Source organism: Anguilla rostrata, chromosome 8 (assembly GCF_018555375.3).
Source record: "Anguilla rostrata isolate EN2019 chromosome 8, ASM1855537v3, whole genome shotgun sequence".
Classification (NCBI taxonomy): Eukaryota; Metazoa; Chordata; class Actinopteri; order Anguilliformes; family Anguillidae; genus Anguilla; species Anguilla rostrata.
In genome coordinates, this window is record NC_057940.1 from 37,982,751 (window position 1) to 37,993,474 (window position 10,724).

The window sequence follows — 10,724 nt, forward strand, 5'->3', positions numbered from 1 at the left end:
ATTTACAATTGCTAATGCATTCCAGTCCCCCCCCTCCCCACCCGGACCGAATAAGTCACAGTTGTGTATGAGGTCATCGGAAGCCATGGCAACGGAGTTACTCGTTTAAACCCCGAAGACATGTTCATGACAAATTAGAACAGGACAGAGAAAATGCCAATAGATTATGATTCCTTATACTAATTTCTCCACCATTGCACAACCGTATAACTAATGAACATTACGGAAAGCCATGTAGGCTACTCGTGTGACTAGCGGTTGGCTATTACACAAGCACTTCCTTGCATCTGCGCTCCAAAATTCTTAAGGCAGACCCTACAATGTTTGCAGCTGCTAATTGTCAGCTGTTAAGTGACAGCGCTGACAATATCGAGAGGATGACACGTGTACTATATATTCTAGGAGGGGTGGTGATAACAGAAACTGAGGCCTTCACACCCTGGTTCCTGTTTGCGTTCTGTTTCCCCCAGAGGAACAGATTTCGGTACCTATCACACCACACCTGCTTTGAAAACATGCTTACTAATGCCAAAAAAACAAAACTTTAAATATCACAGACTGCAGAGTATTCAATTGCGGCATATTCATGTTCCATTTGAAAACAGCCTTTTCTTCACACTTAAGATTCTTTTTACTGTGGACTCAGAGAAGAGGGTGTATTATGGATTTCCCACAAACAGTCGCTTTGCACGTTATCATGGGAGGGGCACGAACGCCTCTATCAAATGCGCAAATATTCATTACAGAATCCCTTTCCCTCAGGTTCCTCCAGCTCCCCCCGGAGGTTCGGTTCACTGTGAAGCTTCTGCTCCATGTGCCGTCTATTTCTGGTAGGAAAGATATATAAAGGCGGTGAGAGGGCCGGGCTGGGTGGGGCGGGCCTTGCGGTGAGAAGCCGGGTGGCCACAGCATCCGTTCTCACAGAACAGGTGACCAGAAAAAGAGGAAGCGCACCCTGGGAGGGAGGGTGTGCCCTGCAGTGAAATTTCACTCTTGCCATCTTCATGTGGTAACAGCGGTGTAGCGCGTCCGTGTGCTCAGAGGTCCACTTCCTGGAACAAGCGCAGAGGATACATGAACTTCCGTGGCAGCAAGACATAGAAAGAGGAAGGGCTATCTGAGAGAGAGAGAGAGCAGTGAGGAGCGGGGCTCTGAGGTTTACACCTCAGGTTGTTAGAATGTCGTTTGTGGAAAACAAAGGCGCACTTGCAGTGATTCTGTCTGGCTCAGGTGTGTAACTGTGAAACGGCACCCTGAGCCTGTCACCTTCGACAAGTCCAGCAGCCCAACAGCTTTTTCACAGGAGTGCCCCAAAGACCTCCTTAAAGAGCTGTGTTTGACAGGCCTAACTCTAGCCTGACTCAGGTCTCTCTTCATTTTGCGGTCTGTAAGTCTTCTCTGTGCGATAGGGCCCATCAGCCCAGTAAACACAGAACTCTGCCCATTGCTGTGAGGAAGATATATTTCAGTGGAACGACAAAACAGTGACTACTGTACTTTAAAAAATAAACCCCAGAACAGTGTTCATTTATTCCAGGTTTGTTAATAGTGTATATGGATATTTGGATATTTTTAAAAGATGAAAATGTCCTAATGAAGTCCAAAAGCTGTTAGAATTGTAAACTGATCATATGTGAAGAATAGTAGTAGCTCAAACCACAGTAAGCTACAGTGATACTAGTGCTACTTTAAAAAAAAAAATTGAATCGTGTTTACTCAGATGCTGGTAGTTGCAGGCTAGGAAACAGGAAACGGTCTGAACAATCTCAGCTGAAGTTCACAAACACGGACAGCACGACTGTTGGGCCTATTTTTGTGCCTTTCGATTAGTGTACAACCCCAGACACTGTGCACTGCATTTGTTTTAAAATCGTCTATCCTTTGTTAACGGGTTCATGACTTCATCCTTTATTGATTTATTTTCCCAGGAAACGTCGGGACACGTCAGCACCTCTTTCCACGAAGACATTTATCCGAGCAATGTGCAAAAACACTGTGGCGTTGCTTCCCACATTAAGAAACAAGAGCTCTTTTCCGGTTCTCATTAGCATGAGAATGCGTCTCCCACCGAAGCTGTACGTTAGCAACGCTGCCTCTTTCAGGCTCACCAGCGCAAGCCGTTGGCAGTCCTCTCAGGGGTACTCCGCGATCCCCATTAACAAAGCTCCGCATCCTGCCGGCCACACTGCCAAGCGCTCACAGCCTCCAGAATTACGCACGGGAGCACCGAGACTTCCGTGTCCACAATCCGTCTTGCCGCAGAATAGCCGCGGAGCTCGCGCATAAAGATACATTCGTGACCAGCAGCGAATTCCAAGAAGAGTGAGGGATCAAAGTTTTTTCTTTTGTTCTAATTTTGCCTTACTTGTCCATTGTCGTTCGTTCAGTTTTATCCTTGTTCCATTGCTGTAAGTATAATCTAGCTCCTCAAGTTAGTTCCCCACGTGTCGAGCGTACCCCTCAATATCTAGCTCACTCTCAGCCACATTTGACACCGGCAAAGTCAGGATTGGATCCGGACCTTGGGTTTCACCATCACTACACTACAACACAAGTGCATTAGCTGGATATGCAACCTGGGTGACCCAGATCAATCTTATTTTCAAGCCCATCCAACCCTCCACACATGGAGAGGAATGTTGCTTGGTGAGCATGTCGGAGGTCAGTTGTTCCGACCACGATAAAGGCTTCCGATGGCTTCCTGTGGTCTCTCCATATGCTGAGAGGGTCCTCAGACATTTCCACGAGCCATCTCCTCACATAAATTATCACTACTACTTTGGGATTTGTTTTTATTTATGATTATTAAGTAATATAACAGGCCTACCGATCCAGACCTACGGTTATACATTTATTACAACACATAAATAATATTGCAGGATATAAATCGGCTCAAATGCCAGAGTTACTGCTGCAGTGGCCTTGGAAGATCCTAAATTGCTTTAGCAAATATTCAGCGGGTACAAATGGACAAGATGTAAAAATGACTTGTTTAGTCATTCTGGGCATGGCTGGCTGCTAAACACATTGATAACAGACTAAATGAGTATTAACACTGCCCACTAAAGGAGTATTTGGACTAAATCACTTAATACTGCAAGAGGTTCGATTGCGCATAGAACTGTGGTCTTTAATCAAGGAAGGGAACTGTCGGGAGGTGTTCCTGGTTTGCTGTCCTCAGCACTTGTGTATGATTCATTTTTGATGCCATTCCAGATGAATAAGCAAAATTGGGAAGAGGAACTCCCGAAATGATTTATTGTTGTCGACCAACAGAGATTGCATCTGTGCCTGTGTGTGCGTATGTGTGTTTGCATGTTCGTGTGTGTCTGCGTGTCTGCGTTATGACTATAACTTCACGGGACATGCAAGGACCATGGGTATGAAGTTTGCTTCCTCACACGCTCCCAGTGAAACTCCCCCGTCCAGATTTGGGTTACATTGCAGCCGTGTCACTGTGACCCCCCCCCCCCCCCCGCTGCCCCAGGGGAGATTTTGGAGTGAAGGGGGAGGGTGCTGGAGATGCCGCTTGTCAGCCCTTTTGGCACTCCCCAAGACGAACGGTGCCCAAGGTGACTGCCTACATGGCCTATGCCTATAACCGGCCCTGGTGCCTCCCTGGAACAGCTTGTGAAGCAGGCAGTACTCTACTAGTGCACAGAGCTGTAGCATCATTTGAGTCAAGAGGCATAACCTGTGCAGTGGTCACTGGCCCGTCCTTCCCATTGGTCCCTGTAAGCAGGAGAGGAAATCCCCTGAAGGAACTTACAACAGACTGTACAGAACAGAACAGGGGTAGCATTACCTGGGGCAGCACTAGTCGCAGGACAATATGGCGACATGTTGCATGTTGCAATGTGCTGAAATTAGGCGCTAGCCCCTTGGCCTTGACAGTGAGTGAATGGAGTTTGTTTTCCCAGTGATATTTCCAAATGCTTAAAGCGATGAGGTGACCTCACACACAATGTATTGCGGGTTGCATAAATCATGCAAATGCAATGCACTATGCAAGTCTTCTCACATACATTTAAAAACTATCCATTCACACCAAGTATTATGCCTACTGGGAAAAAATGATTTGTTCTGTGACCAAATTAAAATTGCCATCCACAAATTATTTAAACATTAACTGAGCAAAATAATGAATCCTTCACAATATCATGGGTAACAAAATGTCTTCGTAATTGGCCATTTAAACCATAATTTTATGTAACATGTTTGCGTATGACATTGTTTTACGACATGAGGAATCATATTTTGATGAGGTTTGAACAGCCTAATTTCCGACCCCAGTATTTGCGCTTATGATGCATATTTCCGCGGAGTGGGACGATGGCGCTGGCTGTGAAGCCAATTACAAATCAAGTCAAGGCAACGCTGCTGGGGAGGGGATCGGGGGAGGGGGATTAAAAATAAACTGCACTGATCTCTGGCGTTGTCAGAGAAGCAGCGTGACGCTTGATCTCATCTCGGCAGATAACCACGCGCCGACGGGCCTTCGCTGTCCTTGATCTCTAAAAAAAAAAAAAAAAACGTATCGGGCCGTCTTTAAACTGTCAGTCTGCTTCAAAAATAAAAGCCTGCTCCAAAATGGGATGCAATTTACACCAAGCGTCCAGCAGCCTCTGCAAATCCCGAGGGTTAGCGGCAAACTCGCCGTAGCTGGCGGATGTGCTTAAACGCGGCGTGATGAATGTGAAATTTAAACTCGCGGTAATCCAACAAAGCCCTCCGTTTCGCAGAGTTGCTAATGGTTCCCGGGGCGCATTATGAAACGAGAGCGGGGTCGCACTGGAGAGGAAACAATAAGTGACATCGCCTGTTCTGCTCTCACAATTTCCTTCGTGAATGGCACAGCGGCAGCGCGCTTGCGATTTTTGTGCAAGAAAATAAGGGTGCGAATTTCCCGCTGTTGCGAAACCGCCCTTTTGTAAGCGACACACAGCTATGCAGAGTGAAATATCAGAAATAAGGTTGCGGAAGACTTCTGCGTACAAACCACAACATAGAGCCATGACCACAGGGGTTCAAGTTTCGTAAGAACCCAGTAAAAGGATATGCATTTCAATTTAAAAGCTCCTGAGGAGGCTCAGTGTGCAAATAAAGCCCAGTGGAGTTCTGTAAGCTGCATATACAGTATTGAGCATAAATATGACAGCCGCAGATAGTGTCAGGTGTCCAACTAAACACTTTCCCTGGGGCTCACTCTCTCTTTTTCATGGGTAAATTTATAATATAAATTGTCCTGTGCAATTCGTATTACATTGCCGTGCAACGTCCTAGGAGGTATTTTTACATTTTTCTACTGGCATGTATAAGGCAACTATGCATGTTATGCAAATAGCCAACATAAAGATCATTACCAAAATAAAAAATTTCTGCAAAGCAGCAGTTCCGGGGTCCAAGCAGCAGCAGTGAACATGACACTGCACAAGGCCAAAGATCAAGTCTGGAATTAAAAAGACCAATAATTAATGCTGTCACTTAGCATCCTATGCAAATTTTCATATTCTGAAATATGATTGGCAATCATTTTGCCATCTCTGAACATAGAAACATTACCTCGGCAATATAGTTAGGCAGCTGAACAAAGTGTTCTTGTTCCAAATGACATCTGATCAGAATTATGTTTCATGAGAATGAGATTTTCTTTTTTTGCTGGACCGCAACAGCGGGGCCAGCCCTATAAACGTGAATGTCTGTGACTGACTGAGTGACTGAGTGATGAAGTTACACCATTGGTCGGCCGGTTCGGTCCAGCCACATACTAGGTTTTGACCTGGTCTTGCTTCCAGATGGAATCAGATGAAATTATTTTTTTGAATGGAATGATGACCAACAACGCTAAAATTCCCATTTTCTTATAGTGGCCATGTTGTTAAAGTATTCAACACTGTTCAAATTTTGCCTTGTTCAGAATGATGTGGCCTTCAATTCAAAACATGTCAAGACTGAACACCATGTCTGGAATTAATTACAGTGGTTTAAAGGGTCACGCCCAAATGGGTCAAATTGATTGGCCCGCCATTCAGCCATTTTTTTATTCACTGCTTCGCAGTTTAGTTAGGGATTAGTACAAAGATGGTTCACACTGAGTCTGACATCAACCTGATGCATGATTCATGAAAAGTAATAGATTTGTTTTGTGTTTTTCAGAAAATTGAAAACAGCGGAAAATGTGATCTGGTGCATTTTATTGGCCCAAAAATATTATGCAGCCATGTCTAATAGTTTTGGTTGTATGTCTGTAAGGTGAACGGTTCAAGTTATGAATTTTCAAAATTGGAAATTTTCTAAAATGCTTTGTAGCGCTACCACTAGGTCAATTGCTGCCATGCTGTAGTAGATAGCAATTTCACACATCCCTAATAAGCCTATCAAGTTTCAAGAGTTTTCACCATAATGTCTGGGAGATAAGCATTTTCCCTGGAGAAAAAAATACAAATAAAAAAACTGAACAATTACAACAGGGTTCCAGCAGCCTCGCCGCTTGGACAGCTAATAATAAATAAAATACTGGGAGTGCGTTCTCCCCGCCCCTTTCTTAAATCCTTTGAATTTAACTTTCAAATAATTCTGAAAACACACCTTCGAGAATTTATGTTCCATGCTTCCCCAGGGCCTGGTTTAATGTTTGTTTACATCTGTCCCTTGCACAGCAGTGTACACATGCACACAGATACATGTAGCACATGAGCTACACGCACATTCATTTTGTTGAGAAAAATGTAAATTCATCTCAAGCCCTGATTAGGAATGAATATTAAGAAGCTGTTCTCATAATTTCCTTGTCCCTGGTGTCCTTTGGTGGCTCACAGCCATTGTTGATCAGATGCTTTTCACCCATGCTCTCCCGTCTTAGGGACAAGACGCATCAGAACTGACAACAGCGCAGGGTTCACTCTGTTCTCTCTCAGAGACGCCGTAACCGAACGGCTGTATCCTTGGTTACGACTGTGAGCGAAGGATGCAGCGCTCGCGGCCTGGACATGGGGGTGGGGGGGTGGTTCGGGGCAGCAAAGAGAAGATACACGTACTGATGTACGCAGGAGTGTGCGTGTGTGATCTGCCATTACATTTTGTTATTGTAACAAAATGTACTGCAAGTGCTAAATAAGCCCCCCCTAGTGGCCATTGCTCTAAACTGCAGTGCCAATAAGTGCAGGATAACTGAGGGAACTTACAGGATTCTATGCAGGTACTCTGTCCGCCTTTGTCAGATGAAAGCTTTGTCTGGATTCAAAGCAGACGTAGACAGATCCAGTTCTGTCACTTTGCCATTCTGAGCATGAGTGGGAAGCGGTGAATGCTGGGATGCTGGGTGGAACTGCACCCCAGGGATTCAGAGTACCGAGCTGCCTGCGTTTATCGGGAGTGGAGAACGTCTGCTTATTGTGAACTGCCTCGCCCACAGCTAAGAATAGCAGCCCTGTCCTTCACTGACAACACTACTGCAGGAGTGTGCATAAGTGTGTGTATAGGCAGGCATACTCATACCTCACAGTCTGTGAGCTAAAAAAAGCCCATGTCTCCAAATCCATGAGTCAATAAAAAGCAATCTAATAATAACAAATAACATCCAACGATTCAAAGCACCGTGAGCTCAGCTGAAGGAGCTTTTCACAAACCCAGGCTGGGTCATACGGCCTTCACCTCACAATCCTGCTCCGATCTATTGGCAGACCATGGCCAGGAGTCTGCAGTCGAGGGACACGATTGGCTGGTCCTACCAGGGGAGGGTTGTGATTAAGTTTGCAAAGTTTCCACTGCCTCTGTTCCATAGGCTACTAGCTGTCAGGACAGCTAGTAGCCTGTGGAACAGACTCCAGTGTCTCTACAGTGGGCAGTAGGCCTGTATTGGGGGGAAGGGGTGAATGGACAGTGCACACACTTCAGCTGCAGTATGGGCTCAGTGTAAGAGTGCTGGGGACAGAGCAGGGACTTAAGAGGCACAGGTGGGGATACCAAGCCAGAGGGGGAAAAAGAGGGAACGATGTCAAATGAAATGCGCCGTGGAAGGTTACCTGAGAAGGGCAGCCATTTGCTTGAAATGGGAAATGTGGTTGACTGTAAGGTTCAGACAAGCCGGGTCCATTCCCTGTGCTGCAAACTCCCACAGTTTGCCTCCCGCAGAGACAGGGATGGATGTCACTGGGAGTCCGTCATGGACACTCCCGCAGTCTCTGATTCAGTAGCTGAAGGGGCATGATTAGGGTTGAGTCCTGATCTGAGCGCGGTAAGATCACTATAGATAAGGGCACCATTAGATATGTCACCCAAACAAACAGGAGTGCATTCCTAGGCCAGACCTGGGTCAAACACATACCTGAAACATTTTACACTTTCTGGGGACTTTTGATATAATTTCGGTTGTAATGTGTTTTCGTTTGGCCCAGGCTGTTTTTGTGTGCGATGAAGGACTGTTGTCTCTGATGTCCTGCCAGCTTCACAATGGCTGGTTAGGACCATTATTGGATTTGTGGTATGAAGCAAGAAAATACACTTCAAGAAACTTCCAAACTTCCATTTTTCTCCAGTGGCTGTACATTTGAACAAATTCATTTTCTAGCATTTACTCACATTAATAATCACAAATTTCTGTTTGTACATCATGCCACCCTTCTCACAGAGGAATTAGGTCCACCCAAATATAAGGCTTCATTTCTTTTGAAAGAACACTATGGAAATATACACGTATACAATCCCCAAAGGTATAAAGTCCCTTTACAGGCTGAGCTACTTTCAGTTTATTTTCTTGGTTTGAACCACAAACCCCATAATGCCCATACGCCAGCAGCTGTAAAGCCAGCACGTCGACAGAAACTTCAGTAAACATCTAAAATATCCTTCACCGCTCACAAAAACTGCCAGGGCCAACGGGAACCACGCACTAAAGCTGAAACAATATTTTTTTTTTAAACCCAGAAAGTGGACTATTTATTTAATCCTTAAGTCGCCAGTACAACCATCGCAGATTTTCAAAGAAATATGATTTCAACAACATTCTGGACAATATTTCTTTCATATAGTCCTACGTCCAAATTTTACTTGCTTACAGATTTTCAGTATTACAGTATTTCAGATGTGTATCTAATCAGGCTCTGCCCCAATGTCAGAGGAAAGATCTAGAAGGCCTCCTCAATGCCCAGCAGAAGTGATAATGGGACTGAAGTAGTTTGACTGCCTATATCACACAGCTACACCACTTCACTTCCGGTGGTTTGGAGCTGTGAGCTCTCCCTCTGCTGTCCACACATGAGAAATGACATCCAGCCGATCTTCCTCCAAAACATCTCGGACAGACCTGCGCCAAGACCGTTCTCCAACATTTGGGGGTGGAGGAGAGGGAGGGGACAGCGGAAATTGCCAGCCCATATAGTTTTTTCTCGCCTCTGATTTGGCATCTTTGTGAAGGGGTAAAAACAACCTTGGTCCAAATTAGTACTCCTACGCAATTCTGATTAATTTCAGCTGTGCTCAGGCCAAAGTACAACAACACAAGATCCCAGACATCCTAGTTAAGTACAACCATTTCACTTATTGTTCATTATATTTGCTGAGTGCAACTTATCTGAAAAACATTGTTATCCAGCATCATGCAAAAACCTTACTTTTCTGCATATCATCCACGAAAACAGCTGGATATTAATTAAAGCAATTCATGCAAGGTCACTTGCTCAAGGGCAACAGTGACAACCTCACGGTTTCAAGCTCAGCTTGTACACCTGTAGGTAAACTCACATGCCTTTCTTCAAGAATTTCTGCACCTAGGACAACCAATCATCCGCACGCGAGCGTCTGGCCACACAGTAGCGTCCTGGTCATCGAAGAGCGCACAGGAGGGTTAACGCCATCACGGCAGCCTTCTGTTTTTACCCATCAGCCCCGCGCTCCGGCTCTCCAGTCAGCCCCGCCCGCCTCGCACCTCTACGCACCGTGCAGCTGTAGCCGCTTCTGTGGTGTCTGGTTTTTAACAGAGACAGTGAACCACTCTAGCAGACTCCGAGAAAGGCCTCAGCTTAGAAAAACAAAATACAAAATTGGTGCGGAACAAGATATGAAGGTCCTACAACAAACTACAGTTTTATCTTTACTTTTTCAGTTGCATGTCCTGCCTCTAATTTTTCTCATCAGGCCTGCTGACTCATTCAGACTTGAGATGTTATTCTGTTTTTTAAAGGATTTCCATAAACATATGGAAATCCTATTGTGGCTTGGAACTGGAGTATTTAAAATAACAGCCTTTTCAGGGGCCTTCTCTCTCTCCACAACAGTAATTACAGACTGTAAGTTTGCCTGTGTGGGGTTCTTACTCAGGTTAAACCACATCATACAAGACTAAAACCTTTCAACATCCCTCTTCTACAAACGTCCCGTTGAACTCTCACACCAAGCAATGGCTACAGAGCAGAACCCTGCCCAGCCGAGTCGGTGTCATGGCTGAATCTTCAGAACCCGTTCTCACTGCACGGTCTGATGCATAATGAATGAGAGCCATGCTAAGTTTCCCAGAAGATGGGGAATGCAGAGGTGCACTTTAACCCTGCAAGATGCACGCGGACGCCATTTTCATCGAACTCCCAGCGGAACCATTCACCTCCATTTAGGGTTAAACAGCGTGGTCATGTGACCGCCATTACTGGAAACCGGTTTATAAACGCGTAACTGACCATCCTCGGCTTCTCAAATGGCGAGGGGTTCAGGGACGGGGCTTCTTATGTAAC